Source organism: Schistocerca gregaria, chromosome 7 (genome assembly GCF_023897955.1).
Source record: "Schistocerca gregaria isolate iqSchGreg1 chromosome 7, iqSchGreg1.2, whole genome shotgun sequence".
NCBI classification, from domain to species: Eukaryota; Metazoa; Arthropoda; class Insecta; order Orthoptera; family Acrididae; genus Schistocerca; species Schistocerca gregaria.
Window position 1 is genome coordinate 53,494,394 of NC_064926.1, and position 19,799 is coordinate 53,514,192.

The following is a 19,799-nucleotide window of genomic DNA, read 5'->3' on the forward strand; positions in this document are numbered from 1 at the left end:
GAGGCAGACGCAGTTCCGAGGGGAGAAACGAGGACAGAAGCCGAGAGCAGAACCGTGTTAAGCTAGAAGGCCCTACGATAAGGGAGGGGCTGGACACCCACGGGCCAGCCTACCTGTGCAACTACACAACCCGCACGTTTTAGCGGGAGGCTTTGTCGCGTCTCAGGTACGTCAAGGACAACCCCCAGCCCATGTTAAAAGCTAGAGCCCTCCAGAAAAGCAGTATAGATCTTACGATAACACAAAAGGGGCCACTACCACCCGCAAGTTTTAGCGTGAGACTTTTTCGCGTGTCTGTTACATTAGGACAATCCTCCAGCCCATGTTAAAAGATAGAGCCCTCCAGAAGAACAGTATAGATCTCACGATAACGCTAAAAGGATCACACCTTCTGCAGGTTTTAGCGTGAGACTTTTTAACGTCTCTGTTACGTTGCAAACTTTAAAAAACATTGCCCCACCACGAAAAGTATAACGTTTCTCATTGGATAGACAGAATTTTTGTAGGCGGAGCTTAAGGTTAACATTGAGACCCTGATTGGTCAGATGAAATCATAGCCAGACAGTTTTTTTTAAACTAACTTCGGTAAATTGTGGTAAGGAGAAGTTAGAGAAGAGTGGGTTCCGAGACGGAGAGCTGGATGGCTGGTGCAGCGGCCGCTGTCGCCCTGACGCTGCCTAAACACCGACAAGGTAATGAACGCACGCGATGCCGCATTTTTGAGCACATAAGGCTTCACTCAGAACTGCAGAAGACTCATTTGTTACACCCATTTTTGCGTAATACTAGTGTCGATCGTTAATTAAAACTCATGGTGTTCACATTTGCCACTTGAAGTAAAAATCTGAAACGCAATAATTTTTCTTTTATATAGTTATTGAGAAGCCACATCAGCCACGGTAATTTACGACATGTTAAATAAGTAATTAAAGATAATTGAGGGTCACTGTAGCCCATTTTGATAGTTTTCTCTTTTGTGAAACTTAAATTAAACCTAGATTATATATGTGATATGGCATAGGTCATCCTTCGATCGATTGTAGAACTTGGAAACCCATTCAGGGAATATTCGTTCACATTTTTGTTGAACGCAGTTGGTTTTTACCATCCTGTATTAAAACATTTCCTTTTATCAATAGTGCAATTTATAAATGATGTTTTGTGAGTAGAATAAAGTTACCAATGGTAAACTTAACTGATTTTTCGACGTTATTTTACCAGCTAACTAAAAATAGGAAAGCCTTGAACCCTTTCCACTAAATTTAGTTAGTATTAAGATTCTTTTACAGGGAGTGCAGTGGAGCTGACGCTGAGATCATTTAGTATTTGGTTATATCATCGCTAGCCTCACTGAACTCTTCTGAATTCTATATGTCATGTGTTGTCTGGCGTCTCCTTACCAGCAACAGGTCCCAGGTTCAAACTAGTTAATTCCGTAAAAAACACGCTCAGAGCGTCGTTGCGCGAAAGTGGTAGGGAGACACGATATAGAACAATCAGACACCACCATGAATGTTTAGAAGGTTGACGGACATCATTTTGAGCATTTATTGCATTAATGCGGTATTTACAGGTAATAACACTGTATCAGCATGCGTTCTCAGAAATGATAAGTCCACAAAGGTACATGTATCACATTGGAACAATCGAAAAAAAAAGTTCAAACGTACCTACGTTCTACTTTCCAATTTAAAAAACCTGCCTGTTACCAATTGTTCGTCTAAAGTTGTGAGCCATATGTTTGTGACTATTACAGTGCCATCTATCACAAAGCGAAAATAGTGGTCCAACTAAAACATTCATATTTCTTTACGTACTAGACAAATATGTAATAAAAATGGGGGTTCTCATTAAAAAAAAACACACTTGATATCCGTTTGACCTTTGGCAGCGCTCTCTGGCGGGCCAACCATAGCGACATCTGGTTTCCTCCTTCAAGCTAGACAAGTTTCGTTCTTTGTAGTTTTTTCGTTTGACGCTTATTTCGTGAGGTATTTGGCCCGGTCACGATCAATGGACCACCCTGTATAGACGTTGCCGACTGCAGCGTCGTATTGTGCCTGTTTACATATCTCTGTATTTGAATACGAATGCCTACAGTAGTTTCTTTGGCGCTTCCGTATAAATGTTGGAGTACGTTCAGGGGCGTTATAAGAACGCATGAGTCTGAACACAGTCACAATATTTTCAACCCGAGTCAGATGCTTTCCAGTTTCAGTTACGACGTCAAAAATCCAGCATGTAATAGTCCTCAGCTTCCTCTTGGCAGCGATCATGTATGAGCAGTCACGTAACGTACAGCGCACACAAGAGCAACTTGGGGCGAGAACTTCGAGTTATTCGTCGAAGCAATACTTGGTTCCACATCGAGGAAGTTGTGTTGTTAGCTATGCGTTGCTGTCCAGCAACGTTTGCATCTGCTGCCTCGGTGTCCTATACGGAAAGCGGATTACTCTCTCTCTCTCTCTCTCTCTCTCTCTCTCTCTCTCTCTCTGAGCAGGTGCGGTCAGTGTTAAGTACACTCTTACTGCCCCGTCCACGATGTCCACACGGCGACTGGGGAAAACACAAGCACCGCAATGATATTACATATCTCTGATCGGCCCCAGAATCAAATCGCCCTGCAACACGGCCCAGTGGGGTATCCTTTTGTATGGGTTTCGTGCAGAGCATAGACGAACGATAGCATTTTCGGGACGCTCTGGAGGAGAATACGGAAGGGGCTCTTCTGGATGAAGATGCGGAGGCAAACACTTGTAGAAGCAGAAAAGTGGACTTGAGGACTGAGGAGGAACAGTGGGTGTAGCACTTGGATTTATACTGGTCTGCCTACTACACGTGAGCAGAGTGATTAGCGGCTGGCAGGAGAATCTGCCATATACTGGACCCGACGCCCCAACTCATCAGCTATGGAGGAATTATCGGACAATGTAGGCTAACTACGAAGGAAAGCAGTTACGCGTTTGTTAGGTCCATTGCACTCTTGATTACGGTCCGTGATTTAAAACTATTTAGTGATTCAACGTCAATAATTTGCAGACTGCATACTTTGCATGCAGATTTCATATGAATTTCTGTCACGAACGGAATAATCGCCTCACATCCATCTGCGGTTATGTATTTACTAGAATAACTTATTGAGACGACAGACACGTCCTGCACTTGTTCCTTACAGACTTTGTCATATACATTTACCTCCACTTTATTTGTATTGGTAAATCTTTTCAGTTCGTAATTTATTGCTCGAGTTAACGTGTATTATTTATTGTCTTCCCGATTAACTATTGTGTCCTTGTGTGATGTCACCGCCAGACACCATACTTGCTAGGTGGTAGCCTTTAAATCGGTGTTGTCCGTTAGTATACGTCGGACCCACGTGTCACCACTATCAGTGCTTGCATACCGAGCGCCGCCACACGACAGGTCTAGAGAGACTTCCTAGCACTCACCCCAGTGCGCGTAACTGCTTTCCTTCCTAGTTAGCCTACATTTTCCGATAATTCCTCCATATCTGATGAGTTGGGGCGTCGGGTCCAGTATATGGCAGATTCTCCTGCTAGCCGCTAATCATTCTGCTCACGTGTAGTAGCTGACTTTGCTAGCGATGGTTCACTGACTTCTACTCTCTCATTTGCCGAGACGATAGTTAGTATACCCTTCAGCTACGTTGTTTGCTACGACCTAGCAAGGCGCCAATATCCGTACTATTGATATTGTGGATCATGTACCATAAAGAGCGACGTTCTCCATTAATGGATTAAAGTTAAGTATTCCACCAGCTACGTCCGTTTATATCAATTCTAATTCCCTCGTCATGTTCCAGATCTCACGCCAGCCTGCGTGAGCTGAGACGCGTGCATTTCGGCCTTCTATAGAAAAACACGGTTGGCTCTCCTGTCAACCACAACAGCTTGCATCCAAGGATTGTAGTAAACTAGGATTAAATTTGCCCTAGATTGTTGATTCACTAGTCAGATGAAACATCCTATTTGTTATTAAGTCCGTAATGCTTTTTTGCAGGTACCAGCAACCGGGAATCACTCACGAGAGCCAGACTATTCGTTACATTCAGTCTCTTGTGCGACAGAATAATTTACGTATCTGATTCCATCGGGAATAAACTGTCTCTCGGTCAGTACAAATCACTTTTGTCGCCAGAAATCTTGCCAGCATCTTACATGTTGTTCATGTTAATCACCGTCAAAAGCTACAATTAAACTGAAATATCCTTCTTCTCATTACCAGTTGTAAGTAGGCTGTTTAGGTTTTCTTATTGGTAACGCCGCTTAGCGCTCGGTATGAAAAATCACTGGCTGTGCTGTGCGCAGTCTGTGTTTAGTTTGCATTGTTGTCTGCCATTGTAGTGTCGGGCAGCGGCAGCTGGATGCTAACAGCGCGTAGCGTTGCGCAGTTGGAGGTGAGCCGCCAGCAGTGGTAGACGTGGGGAGAGAGATGGCGGTGTTTTGAAATTTGTAAGAATTGGTGTCATGAACTGATATATATATTATGACTATTAAGGTAAATACATTGTTTGTTCTGTATTAAAATCTTTCATTTCCTAACTATGCCTATCAGTAGCTAGTGCCTTCAGTAGTTTGAATCTTTTATTTAGCTGGCAGTAGTGGTGCTCGCTGTATTGCAGTGGCTTGAGTAACGAAGATTTTTGTGAGGTAAGTGATTTGTGGAACGTATAGGTTAATGTTAGTCAGGGCCATTCTTTCGTAGGGATTTTTGGAAGTCAGATTGCGTTGCGCTAAAAAATATTGTGTGTCAGTTTAAGCACAGTCTTGTATAATTTTTCTAAGGGGACGTTTCATACAGTTCTTCATATAGAGCACCACCAACCCAAGAAATCATAGTCACTAACCAACAGCCTAATTCATGTATGTTGCATTATTTTAATGGTGAAATTTTACGGAGCAATTTGTTTTACATTAGTGGTATAATTAACACAGGTTCTTATGTTGTACTTTGTAAGGATTATCATTTGCGAAATATATTCTAAAATCTACGTAGCACAGGTTCACATTACAAATCCCATCTGTATTCAACCAAAGCGTCTTCTCTTCAAACCGTAGTTGGAGATTTGAAAATGGTAAGAATGGGGCTAAATGTGAGCAGTACAGCATGCGGAGGACAAACTGCACCTATTTCATACGTAATGGATGGTATGGAACTCCGTGACTGTTCCTTTATAAAGTTTTGAATAATAACCACCATCAGTCACAATAAGGGGATTTCATTCATCACAAGGCCGGTTTTGGGCTTGTGCCCATCATGTGGTTTACAATCACGTACAACATTCGGTACTCATTGTTGATGATCACTTTTTAAATCAGAAACAACTAATGTGACGATTACTAGATAGACAGAAATGAAACATTTGAAAGTGACTAAACATGATGTACTGTAAAACATTGTAGTACTTCCATATGGCTGGTGCATCCATATCATTTTCGTATTCTATTTCTCATATTATTTTCTAAAAATATTTCATTTTTTTGCTTGTTGACTCTAAATTATTCATCATTCTAATTACTTATGGTTCCATATATGTCTTTGATGAAACAATGGGACTTAATATGTTAATAACTACATAAGCATATGCACTCACAACATCCAACCAAAACTAAGGTTAATGTCAAATGCTTTGTTTTATGCCTATTTAGTCAACATCGCATTATCTCTTTTCGATTTAAACAGTGATCTCGAGCACTGAGTATGGAAAGATGTACATGAATGTAAACCACTTGAAGATCGTCAGAACCCCTAATACGGTCGTGTGTTAAATAAAATCAATTTCTATTGTAACTGTGTATTTTGCACACTACAAATTTTATTTCCCGACCATCAAATTTTCACATTCCCAAGACTAAATGTAAGTAGGTCGTGCAGAAAAACAACTTTCTCAGATTTTTTGTCGCTCATGTGTCTGTTCTTCAGTAACTAAGCGCAGTGGGTGACCTTCTATTTCACAAATAGCCAGTTATGGGGATAAACCAAGCAGCAACCAAGACGTCAGCCATCATCACATTATTAGACAACCATACGATTTTGTGCCGTTTCATCAACGAAGACAAATCATTTCAAATGCTGTTTTGTGCCTGAAGGGAAATAGCAAAGTCACATAAAATGAATTGTATTTAATTTCATTAAATAATATTTAAAATGTTCCCTCTCAGGAAAATAGAGACTCACACTTGCCCAGGAAGATGTCGATAACTTTCTCAACCTAAGAACTCGTTATCAGTCGCCTGTTGCTGCACAAATCTCTTCGGATGAAATCTTGATGAATCATCTGCAAAGTATAGACCTCTGCTGTTTGCCACACTGTATTAGCATTCATATTCTTTAACAATCGATCTGGAGTGACCGAGTAGACAACATACGAATTTTCCGGAATTTGTATGCCAACCAGTATTAAGTAAATTATTTCAAATATAAATCATTTATATCTGCTTTACGCAGATCTGTTGAATGCATCACACCGATATCTTACCAGAGCCGTCAGAGAACAATTATACACACTAGTGTTCACCGAGCTACACTAAGCTGTTCTCTTGTTTCACAGAAATATATCAAACATTACTCCTTCATTGGTGACTGAAAATGTATTTGAAAGTACAAAGTCAGACGATACTGACGGACAATATTAGTACACCTGAGTGTATTTTTCAACTCCGAGTAAGGGAGAGACATCCGATACGTAAATGCATAAGAGCATAAGAGTGAACTCGGAACGTATGCATCAGAACACCATGGGTGGTATCGTCAGAGCCGGAGTTGTAACGACTGTTGTACAGAAAGAGAAGCAGCAACAGGATATATTTTTATGCTACTTCAATTTTGACAGTCGTAGCTTAACGTCTACACTTACTACCAATCATCGTTTAGAGCGGGTTAACCCTCTTTTTCTTGAGATGCTGCCTACAACAGATGTAACAATTGTGAGTGAAGAACTGTATATAAAATTATTTGGGGATCTAGGTATAAGGGTAGTTGTTAACGATAAATTTGTGGTTGGTTAGTTGGGTGGAGAAGGGACCGAACTACGCTGTCATCAGTCCCTCCTACATTAGACTAACTAATATCGATAAAATCCCACATTAAAAGAGGGAACTACAATATCCAAAAAATGGTAAAGTATTTAGAGGGAAGGAAGGAAGAGGATGGAAGAAGAGGTGAGGGAAAGGAAGTGACAAATGACAGGGGCGTGAAGGAAGAAGCACTGACCTCATGAGGAAATTTGTGGGAAGGCAGAGGGCCGGGGTGAACCACCAAGCGCAAATGAAGCCAATCCAGTTGGGGCGAAGGGGGGAGCAAGAGGGTCTGCCATCTCTTCCACTCACCGATAAGTTGGAAAGTCCCTTCTTTAAATAAAGCGATAAAAACCCCCATCACGAATAAAACGTAAAACGAGATCCTCCCTTGAGGCATTGTCAGCCAACACCAGGGGTAGCGAGTCTGGAAAGCTAAAAGTCCGTGACAGGGTGGCTATGTTTGGGCAGTCCAATAATATGTGAGCCACAGTCAACATTGATCCTCAACGACAGAGAGGGGGGGGGGGGGTCTTCACAATGGAGGAGATAACCGTGAGTGATCCAAGAACGGCTGATGCGGAGCTGGCATAGGACGACAGAGGCCTTACGAGAGGCCCAGAAAGAGAACTGCCACGGTGTTGTAGAATCCATAAGCGCCCTGAGCTTGTTCAACAAAAACAGAGTGTGCCATTCTCCATCCGAAAGGCCCAAAACCTGACGAGGTAATGCCGAGCGAAGGTCTATTTCCGGAATGTCAATAGCAAGAGATGACCTGGTAGTAGCTAACTTAACCAGTCGACTGGGAAGTTCATTGCCAAGAATCCTAACATGGCCTGGGGTCCCAATGAAAACCACTGAGCATCCACTTTGAGGAAGGAGAGGAAGGGGGACCTGAATAGCGATGACCAATGGGTGACAAGGTAAGCAATGACCGATAGGGTGTAAACCGCTCATTGAGTCACTACAAATAGTGAAGGATAGTTCCAAGCAGGAGCGGATATGGTGCAGTGCATGCAAGATGGCTACCAATTCTGCAGTGAAAACACTACAGCCATCTGGCAAGGAACAAGGTTCTGTGCATTGGGCATAGGTGTAAGCAAAACCAGTGCAGACAGCAACCATGGAGCCATCAGTATAAATTTTTTCTGAATCCTGGAATGAACTGAGGAGACACTAGAATTGGTGGCGAAGAGCCATCAGAGGGACAGAATCCATTGAATCGATTGAGAGATCAAGACAAAACTATGGCCGAGAGACGCACCAAGGAGGGGTAAGTGCGTGAGCAGAGAAGAGAGTTGGTAAAGGGAACTACAGGAGATCAGAAAAGAGCGACTGAATGTGGACAGCCATGGTAAGCCCACATCATGGCCGCCGCTGCGGAGGGGTCATCTCCAAGTCTGGATAAAGGTGACCATAATTTGGGTGCTTTAGGATGCAGCGAATGCTGTTGTTGGAGCAAAATTCGCAGTGGTCGAATCCCTGGCTCTCCAAGAAGGCTAAGTAAGGGGCTAGACTGGAAGGCACCAGTCGCAAGTCAGACCCCACAATGGTGGTTGGGGTCTAGGATCTGCAGTGTCGAAGGCGACGTAGAACCATAGACAGGACTTCCATACTCTAAACGAGACTGGACTAACGCTTGGTACTATCGCAAAAGAACAGAGCGGTGGTATTGCACAGACACCTAAAAACATTGAGATGGGACATGCACGTCCTCTTCAGCTGGTGAAGATGAGGGAGCCATGTCAACTGGGCATCAAAGACCAGTCCCAAAAAGCGATGGGGGTTCACTACCTCGAGAGGCTGACCATTAAGGAACATTTCCGGATAGGATGGACTGAATGGCAATGGCAGAAATGCATGACACATGTCTTGGCCCTCTTAAACAGGGGGATTACTGAACAACCCGAAGAGCAGATTGCTCTAACCCTCCCCAATTCCACAAGGGAAAAACGGACCACCCAATTCACAAATAACCACCTTCTCGCGGGTAGGGAAACGGAGAAGAATTGTGGGACGACCCCAAAACGAAGCGGCTGGTGACCTCACTAAGAAAACAAGAAGAATTTAACAAGTAAATGAAACCACATATCTCCATCCACTTCTAATAAACTGCGATTTCTGGCGGAGACCTGGCGCAGCACCCCAAACGCTCTCGCGAACCATCCGCTGCCAGCCGCTTCAACGGACGCAGGAAGGGGCGCCGATCTCCCGTGTCACCGCGTCGCAGCTCGCACCGGCCAGCCCGATGTCGTGGGTTGACTCCTGTTGCCATCAAGTCAACCAGGAAGCCACTACCCCTTTCTACACGGCGCGGCCCACTTGACTCGCGTGGGGGCCTCACATGCGCCGACGCTCAAGGCGGACACGTCATCTCGTGTCTCAGTGCGCGACCAACCAACCGACCGATCCAACCGCCAATGACCGTTGCCCGAGCATCTCGAGCAGACTGGCGGCCTAACGCGCAGACTCAGAAGCAGGAACTCAGCCCCTAGTGGGCGACCACTATCTGAGTTCTGTTACTGGAGGAGTGGCAAGACTCTTATTTTTTTGGCTTAAAGTTTGATCCAAACGACAGACACTAACTACCGCACAAATGCGAACGAGAGACAGACAAGCGACTGGTGACGCGAGACTAACGTAGCCTCACTCCGACTGACCATCTCAGACTGACCACTGCCGAGCTCATAGCGCCCCTTAAATGCACATGAAAAGGCAACGTTTCCCCTTTCACACCAGAGGGAGACGCCAAAGCTGCGATAGCCACAGCGGCGCCAGAAACGGAGGGCGACTGGTTCACACTACGCGCTGCGGCGCGCTCTTCAAAACAGCAAATTTTACCACGGCTCAGCGGCCACAGCGAAGACAACTTTGAGTCGATGACAAAAGGTCGCGGCATTCAAGGTTCCAAAACAGCCACCGACTCACCATGCCTTCAAGGAGCATGCAGAGGCTGTTAGTAAGGTTAATTGGAGAATAGCTATCCAACTTAAGAGGTGGCTTCCCTGGCTTCAACACTGCACCAACATTGCTTTACTGCCACTGGGTAGGGAAGACTCCCTCACTCCACAGACTGTTGAAGAGGGTCAGTATACGATGGCGGCCAGCCACCGGTTAAGTGTTGGAGCATTTGGTTATGTATCCAATCCGGTCCAGGAGCAATGTCAGGACAAAGGGCGAGGGCGCTGTTAAATTTCCACTCTCTAGATGGAGCATTATGTGGCTTCTAGCAGCGAGAAACAAAAGACAAACACAGTCATCCTGAGCGCTCTTTCAAGAGAAGGAACATGGGCAGATACTGACCCGATGCCGAAACTTGAGCAAAGTGTTGAGCGAAATTTTTTGCTACAAAGTCCGGATTGGTAAGGACAACACCATGCACAGAAATTCCTGCAACCCCAGTGGGAGGACGGTGGCCAAAATTTCACCCGAGTTTGGCTGAGACTTGTGAAGAGGGGTGTATGGTCCTATGGCAGCTACAAATCGTTCCCAGCAAATTCGTTTCTCAAATTTGATTAGGTAGTGGGCTCGGGCGCGGAGTCGTTTAAGGACCAGGAGAAGAGCAGTATAAGGGTATCGCTTGAAGTGTTGAAGAGCACGGCGGCTGTCTTTTAGGGCTGCATCAGTTTCCAGAGTCTACCAAGAGACCATCTTTCGGTCCAGCCTGGGGAACCTGAGGAAGAAGGGATTCCTGAAATAGCGGCTGAAAGGATGGCGGCAGCCAAAGTCTGAGCAGATTTATCAACACTGTCGTGTGGCAATACAGGAGTGATGGGAGCAGAGGAGAAGGCACCTGATCAGCCTTAGATATGGCCCAGATGGGAGGGTGATGGAGCGACTCTGAAGGATAGTCAAAACAATCGGATAATGGTCGCTGTCACATAAGTCATCGTTTACTCCCCATTGAATGGAAGGAGGAAAGCCGAGACTGCAGATAGGGAGGTCAATAGTAGATAAAGTGCCGTGCACCACACTGAAGTGTGTGAGAGCGCCTGTGTTTATTAAACAGAGGTCAAACCCTGCCAGAACAGCTTCAACTGTCCTGCCCAGGGCATTACTCGCATGACTTCCCCAAAGGGGGTTGTGGGCATTAAAGTCCCCTAATAGCAGGAAGGGAGAAGGGAGTTGTTGAAGTAGGGTTGTTAGGGCAAGGGATGTGGGTGGCATGTCAGGTGGGAGGTAGAGATTACAGATTGCGATTGGAGTGGCCAGATGGACCCTGACAGCAATGGCTTCCAGAGTGGTATGGAGGGGAACCCATTTACTAACAGTGTCATTGCAGACCAAGGTGCAAACATCACTAGAAGCCCGCAAAAGCCCTATTCGGTTCCGAGGGAAAGCGTGGAACCCACGAAGGGCGGGTGAGTAAGAATTGACAAAATGGATTTCCTGGAGTGCAATATAAGCAGCAGACTATATGGAAAGAAGGGGCTGCAACTCTGGAAGGTGACGCAAATATCCATAATAATTCCACTCCAGGATTCTCAAGCCAGAGTCCGAAGGGGAAGCGAAGGGACTGGAGTCTGTCACGTCGCCGAGTCACCAACAAATATATTTTCTCCTCAAATGAAATTCGTCATATTTAACCTATCACAACTTGAAAGGAATAATGATGTCGATTCTAGAACGCTAATGGGAAAATGAAAATGAACACACCATTAAATCTGTCAATGACTCAGAGATGAGTTGAATATGCAGCAACATAATTTTTTGATCCTTTGGTCAATAACATAAATTGTCTGACAGGTAGCAAACCAAATCAAATCTATTTTGAAATCACTTCTCCTGGATATCTCGTTCGATTAAACTCACGAATTTCTTCTTAACAAATGGTAGCCAGAAAAAGAATGAATAAATGCAGTTCCATTATTGTGACTAAAAATTGTAATGTGTTCATTAATATTAACACTAATCATGTAAACATATCCCTTAAACTGACTGGTTCCATATCATTTCGATATAACGACCATTCAGATAATCTGTGGAACGTTTATTCCTACGGGATAAAACAGCACTCTGAGACACTACATAGACAACTCCACTGATATGGGGATATTATTACTTCAACAGTCCTACATCGCTTATTTTCGAATACAACCACATTTTTTTCTTTTTTTCACTTATCGCAATGGTCACCTTACCACACTTTTTTATTATTATTATTATCAGAATCAATTGGTACTAACATGACACTTCAGTAGACTACAGTCAAATCATTATTTATTATAAGCTGCAAATGGTAGTTTAATTATAACAACAGAATAGTAAATAAAATGGGAAAGGAGAAAAAAGCCCTAGACCATTACCGGCAAACCACCACCAAGCTCTAAAGATATATGCATTCAAGTTGTAAGGCCTCCGATTTTTTTTCTAATTAACTACTCACCCGAAATCGATGAAACTGGCGTTGCTTCTCGACGTAATCGCCCTGTATACGTACAAATTTTTCACAACGCTGATGCCATGATTCCATGGCAGCGGCGAAGGCTTCTTTGGGAGTATGTTTTGACCTCTGGAAAATCTCTGAGGCAATAGCAGCACGGCTGGTGAATGTGCGGCCACGGAGAGTGTCTTTCATTGTTGGAAAAAGCCAAAAGTCACTAGGAGCCAGGTCAGGTGAGTAGGGAGCATGAGGAATCACTTCAAAGTTGTGTTCACGAAGAAACTGTTGCGTAACGTTAGCTCGAAGTGCGGGTGTGTTTTCTTGGTGAAACAGCACACGCGCAGCCCTTCCCGGACGTTTTTGTTGCAGTGCAGGAAGGAATTTGTTCTTCAAAACATTTTCGTAGGATGCATCTGTTACCGTAGTGCCCTTTGGAACGCAATGGGTAAGGATTACGCCCTCGCTGTCCCAGAACACGGACACCGTCATTTTTTCAGCACTGGCGGTTACCCGAAATTTTTTTGATGGCGGTGAATCTGTGTGCTTCCATTGAGCTGACTGGCGCTTTGTTTCTGGTTTGAAAAATGGCATCCACGTCTCGTCCATTGTCACAACCGACGAAAAGAAAGTCACATTCATGCTGTCGTTGCGCGTCAACATTGCTTGACAACATGCCACACGGGCAGCCATGTGGTCGTTCGTCGGCATTCGTGGCACCCACCTGGATGACACTTTTCGCATTTTCAGGTCGTCATGCAGGATTGTGTACACAGAACCCACAGAAATGCAAACTCTGGAGGCGATCTGTTCAACAGTCATTCGGCGATCCCCCAATCACTTCTCTACACTTTCTCGATCATGTCGTCAGACTGGCTTGTGCGAGCCCGAGGTTGTTTCGGTTTATTGTCACACGGTGTTCTGCCTTCATTAAACTGTCGCACCAACGAACGCACTTTCGACACATCCATAACTCTATCTCCACATGTCTCCTTCAACTGTTGATGAATTTCAATTGGTTTCACACCACGCAAATTCAGAAAACGAATGATTGCACGCTGTTCAAGTAAGGAAAACGTCACCATTTTAAGTATTTAAAACAGTTCTCATTCTCGCCGTTGGCAGTAAAATTCCATCTGCCGTATGGTGCTGCCATATCTGGGACGTATTGACAATGAACGCGGCCTCATTTCAAATCAATGCGCATGTTTCTATCTCTTTCCAATCCGGAGAAGAAAATCGGTAGCCTTAGAACTTGAATGCACATTAACAACTGTTTTTATGAAGTTTTCATATTATAGTAATTTTTTATTTCTTATTTTGTATTTTATACATAAGCTAAAAGGAAGAGGACAACGAAATCAGATTATATCCTAAAGAACAACCTAAGAAAATCCCATATCGATTGCAAGGATTGTATATGCTCATGTGTATACATACTTCATCGAACAAATTTTACAATAGAACTAGAGCGATGCTGAGTCAAAACGCTAAACAAAACAAACAGGTAAACCAGGAGAGAACAAGCAGAAGCAAATCATATGGGAATATAGATGACAAAGAAAAGCACCTATCAGACAAATGAAATTAACCAACACCTTGCCAAGGAAAAACAAGATTCAACATGTTCGCGAAGAGGTCTCGATGTGGAGGCATTCGGAAGCAGGTCCAGTAGGCAGAGATCATGTACCGCATGAAGTTCGTGTGCTCTTCCCTCTCCTCTTCTACAACATAATTAAAGAAGCGCCCCAGCAACAACGTTACGGTATGGGTTTTCGACTGTGGAAAGAAGAGAGAATAGCCGGCTGGGGTGGCCAAAGGGTTCTAGGAGCTACAGTCTGAAAACGCTCGACCGCTACGGTCTCAGGTTTGAATCCTGCCTCGAGCATGGATGTGTGTGATGTGTTTAGGTTAGTTAGGTTTAAGTTGTTCTAATTTCTAGGGGACTGATGACCTCACAAGTTAAGTCCCATAGTGCTCAAAGCCATTTGAACCATTTGAAGAGAGAACCTGGGCGCTATATGATGTCCGTAGTGTATACAGTCTCAGAAGGTCGATTAAGGAAGGCCAATTGTGCCCTAATCCAAGACCAATTTGCCATATGACCGCCACAAATAAAGCGATGTGGTATCGTATCTGTAGACGTACAACTATATAAATCCGAGTCGCTAAGCCCGTTACGGAAAAGTCGCTCGTTCGCTGGCATCAAGTTATTTACTCCCTTATACCACCAGGATACTACACGCATCGGCAACAGCGGAAGACTGATATTGAACCAAACTGTTGTCCACGGTGTTTGCGGCGACTCTGTTTCAATAAGGTTTGGTAAGGGACTGCTTCCCAACGAATGTTAAGGAATCTCATGGTGAGGACGGGTCTCAATGCAGTGTCAGCCCCTAAGTAGCTCACCGCAAGATAGAAGTCACGAATGTCTTTTAACTTATAATTCACGCGACCAACATCAATAGAAGGTTCGAGACTAGCAGGAAGGACACAGAGAAATAAACGAGACGTGAATGTGTGAGTTTGTTGAGTCATCGTCAAAACAGTACGTCGCACATACACCATCTGGGACTTCCTTCGTATGTCAGTCAGGCCCAACCCCACAAAAACACGAGGCTTCGTGATCACCTCATACTAAAATCGAAATATATGTCTTTTCCATAAGAAACGAGCAGAAAATTGTTTCTTCGCTATCATCGAGGGAAGTGGATAAATCTGGGCCCCGTAATAAGCTTTGCATAAGACATATATGTCCCGTATTAGGACTTTCTGGAGAAGAGTAAGAGAACTCCTTTCATGTTCTAGTTTCATTCTCTGAATTTTTTCCGTAACATACTGCGTCGCCATTTTGAGTGAGCAAATTAATGATGACACCAAGAGACTGTCAGTGAGAGAGCACCGCGAGTTCCTGCTGCTAATAAGGCGAGTACACCATTTATTACATATTTTTACGAGATTCAAACAGGAGCGACAAGAACTGTGATTGCTGTGTACAGATGCGAGGTGGGGTGGTAACCCTCCGCTCACAGCTCCAGGCTGTGTAGGCTCCCGTAACACAGCTTGAGGCTGCTGTGGGGGGTCGGACGCGGGTATGGGAGAGACGTCGAGCACGTCTCACGTGTCCCCCGATCGGTCCACTTCCGTGGCCGCCCTGGGTACTGCCTGTACCAGGTTGCTTCCTCACCCGTGGTCGAATAGGAAGTCATTCCAATGACTTTCCGATGGGGTGATCACAGTGCCTCCAGGTTCGTCTCAGGAACAGGCTTCGAGCTTTATCTGTAGCTGACGAAGGCTCTGAGCCGGATGCAGTCGTCCACCCTGATCCAGAGGAAACTTCTCGGCCCGCCAGGTCTGGGCATTCGCAGGGGGTGGGTTTTCTGGTACTTGGGAGGTCCATCATAAGGCGCGTAATGGGGTCCCTTAGAAACATGGCTGCCAAGGAGAGGATGGCAGCCACTGTGTACTCCGTGTGCACTACGGGGGGAGTCATTCAGATTGTGGAAAAGGTGCTTCGGATGGCTGCCAAGGAGAGGATGGCAGCCACTGTGTACTCCGTGTGCACTACGGGGGGAGTCATTCAGATTGTGGAAAAGGTGCTTCGGATGGCTGCCAAGGAGAGGATGGCAGCCACTGTGTACTCCGTGTGCACTACGGGGGGAGTCATTCAGATTGTGGAAAAGGTGCTTCGGATACCATGAAGAGTACAGGGTGCTGCCAACAGCACGTGGTGGCCCATATAGGTACCAATGACGTCTGTCGCTTTGGGTCGGAGCAGATTCTCTCTGGTTTCAGGCAGTTAGCGGAAATGGTAATGGCTGCCACTCTTGCTTGCGAGATTAAGGCGGAGCTGACCGTCTGCAGTATCGTCGACAGAACCGACTGTGGTCCTTTGGTGCAGAGCTGAGTGGAGGGTCTGAATCAAAGGTTCAGGCTCAGGCTGTTCTGTGACCGTGTAGGCTGCAGACTCGCGTCATCGGATGCTGGGCTTCCGGGTTCCACTTAAAAGGTCAGGAGTCCACTACGCACCGGAAGTGGCTACACGGGTAGTGGGGTCTGTGTGAAAGGTACTCGGTTATTTTTTAAGTTAGAGGGTCTCAGGAAACCACAAAAAGGGCGTCTGTCTAAAAGGGGGCAGGTAGAATACAGTAAGGTAGTTACAGAAACCATCGGTATTGTAGTTGCAAATTGTAGTAGAACCCGAGCTCCAAGCCCTAATACAAAGACCTGAAGCTCAAATAGTTGTAGGTACGGAAAGCTGGCTGAAGGCGCAAGTAAGTTACAGTTGGTGGTGTTGTATTTATTGCTGTAAAAAGTAGTTTACCTGATAGTGAAATTGGAGTAATAACTCCTACGAAATAATATGGGTAGAGGCTATACATGACAATCAGACTAAACTATTAATTGGGTCGTTTTACCAATCCCCCCGACTCAGAAGATTTAGTTGCTGAACAGTTCAAAGAAAACCAGAGTCTCATTTCAAAAAGATATCCCACTAGTACAATTATAGTCGGTGATGACTTCAGTCTACCCTCTATGTGCTGGAGAAATTATACGCTGAAAGCCGGCGGCAGGCATAAAACGTCAACCGAAATTGTACTGAATGCTTTCTCAAACAATTATTTTGAACAATTACTTCATGAGCCCACTCGAAGCGTAAGTTGTATTGTTGCGAAAGCATACTTCACCTCTCAGCAACAAATAATCCTGAACAAATAGGGAGTATCATGAATACAGGGATTAGCGACCACAAGGCAGTTGCTGCTAGGCTGAATACCAAACACCAATAACCATCAAAAAGAAACGCAAATTATATCTTTTTAAAAAAGCTGACAAAAATGCTCTTAACATCCTTTTAAGAGACAGTCTTAACCCCTTTCAATCTGATCGTGTAAGCGTAGAAAAGATGTGGAATGATATCAAAGAGACAGTATCGACAGCAGCTCAGAGATATACAGGGTGTTACAAAAAGGTACTGCGAAACTTTCAGGAAACATTTCTCCCAGACAAATAAAGAAAAGATGTTATGTGTGTGCGGAAACTCTTAATTTCCATGTTGGAGCTCATTTTAGCTTCGTCAGTATGTACGGTACTTCCTTGATTCACCGCCAGTTGGCCCAATTGAAGGAAGGTAATGTTGTCATGCGACTCATTGCTCTACAGTACTAGCATCAAGCACATCAGTACGTAGCATCAACAGGTTAGTGTTCATCACGAACGTGGTTTTGCAGTCAGTGTAATGTTTACAAATGCGGAGTTGGCAGATGGCCATTTGATACATGGATTAGCACGGGGCAATAGCCGTGGCGCGGTACGTTTGTATCGAGACAGATTTCCAGAACGAATGTATCCCGACAGGAAGACGTTCGAAGCAATTGATCGGCGTATTAGGGACCACGGAACATTCCAGCATATGACTCGCGACTGGGGAAGACCTAGAACGACGAGGACACCTGCAATGGACGAGGCAATTCTTCGTGCAGTTGACGATAACCCTAATAATCAAAAAGATTTCGGGCTTGCAGCCGGTCGTCGTTAGCTTCCATCCACGATAGTTCGACTGGACAACTGCCAGCTATTCTCAGGTGAGCCATCGAAGACTGTCTTCATCGAAGAAGACCATGTAAATATTCCCGAATTCCAATCAAGGACAACTGCGAAGATGAGAAACATACAAGTAAATATCCTCGGTGTAGCAAAGCAGCTTAAATCACTTAATAAAGGTAAGGCCTTCGGTCCAGATGGTGTACCAGTCAGTGTACCAGTACGCTGATACAATAGCTCCATATTTAGCAATTACAGACAACCCCTCGCTCACAGAAAGAACCGTACCTAAAGACTGGAAAATTGCTCAAGTCACATCAATACCCAAAGAGGGAAGTAGGAGTTTATTGGAACCTAGTCAGCACTGGTTCAGATAACATCGTTCTTGCGAATCACAACTAGCACTTATACTCATGAAGTAATGAGTGCCATCGACAGAGGATGTCAAACTGATTCCATACTTGTAGATTTCCACAAGGCTTTCGACACCGTTTCTCACCAGCGTATTATAACCAAACTGCGTACCTGGGGAATATCGCCTCAGTTGTGCGACTGAATTCGTGATTTCCTCTCAGAAATGTTAGAGTGCGTCGTAAGAGACGGGAACTCCTCGAGTGAAACAGAAGTAATATCCGGCGTTCCTCAAGGAAGTGTTATAGGCCCTTTATTGTTCCCGACCTATATTAACGTCTTAGGAGACAATGTGAGTAGCCGTATTAGACTGTTTGCAGATGATGCTGTCATTTACCGTCTTGTAAAGTCATCTGACGACCAAAACGAATTGTAAAATTATTTAGATAGGATATCTGTATGATGCGAAAAGTAGCAATTGACCCTGAATAAAGGAATGTCTGAAGTTATCCATTTGAGTACTAATAGAAATCTGCTAAATTACGATTATGCGATAAGTCACATAAATCTTAAGGCTGTAAATTCAACCAAATACCCAGGTATTACAATTATGACTGCGATTCATTGGCGGAACACTTAGAAGGTGCAACAGGTCTACCAAAGAGACTGCTTGCGCTACTCTTGTCCGCCATATTCTGGAGTATTGCTGTGCGGCGTGGGATCCGCATCAGGTGGAACTCACTGATGACGTAGAAAATACTTCCTGGCAGATTAAAACTGTGTGCCGGGCCGAGACTCGAACTCGGGACCTTTGCCTTTCGCGGGCAAGTGCTCTACCAACTGAGCTACCCAAGCACGACTCACGCCCCGTCCTCACAGCTTTACTTCTGCCAGTATCTCGTCTCCTACCTTCCAAACTTTACAGAAGCTCTCCTGCGAGCCCTGCAGAACTAGCACTCCTCAGTTGGTACAGCACTTGCCCGCGAAAGGCAAAGGTCCCGAGTTCGAGTCTCGCCCCGGCACACAGTTTTAATCTGCCAGAAAGTTTCATATCAGCGCACACTCCGCTGCAGAGTAAATCTCATTCTGGACATATAAAAAGTTCAAAAAAGAGCAGCTCGTTTTGTGTTATCGAGAAACAGGGTTGATAGTGCCACAGACATGATACGTGAATTACAGTGGCAACCATTAAAACAAAGGCATTTTTCGTTGCGACGGGATCTTCTCATGAAATTTCAATCACCAGTATTCGCCTCTGATTGTGAAAAAATTCTGTTGGCAGCCACCTACATAGGGAGAAATGATCATCACGATAAAATAAGAGGAATTAGAGCTCGCATAGAAAAATTTAAAAGGTCGTTTTTCCCTCGTGCCGTTCGAGAGTGGAACGGTAGAGAGACAGCGTGAAGGTGCTTCGTTGAACCATCCGCCAGGCACTTTATTTCGAATAGCAGACTAATGACGTAGATGCAGACGTACGCCGATCC

General features: G+C 44.7%; 1 non-coding gene across 1 annotated transcript; it reads right to left on the reverse strand.

The window, feature by feature from the left end:
* Nucleotides 1-19,093: 19,093 nt before the first annotated feature.
* Trnas-cga (transfer RNA serine (anticodon CGA)) lies at nucleotides 19,094-19,168 on the reverse strand. Its single transcript has one exon. It is a non-coding gene; the product is annotated as a tRNA-Ser (tRNA).
* Nucleotides 19,169-19,799: the final 631 nt, after the last annotated feature.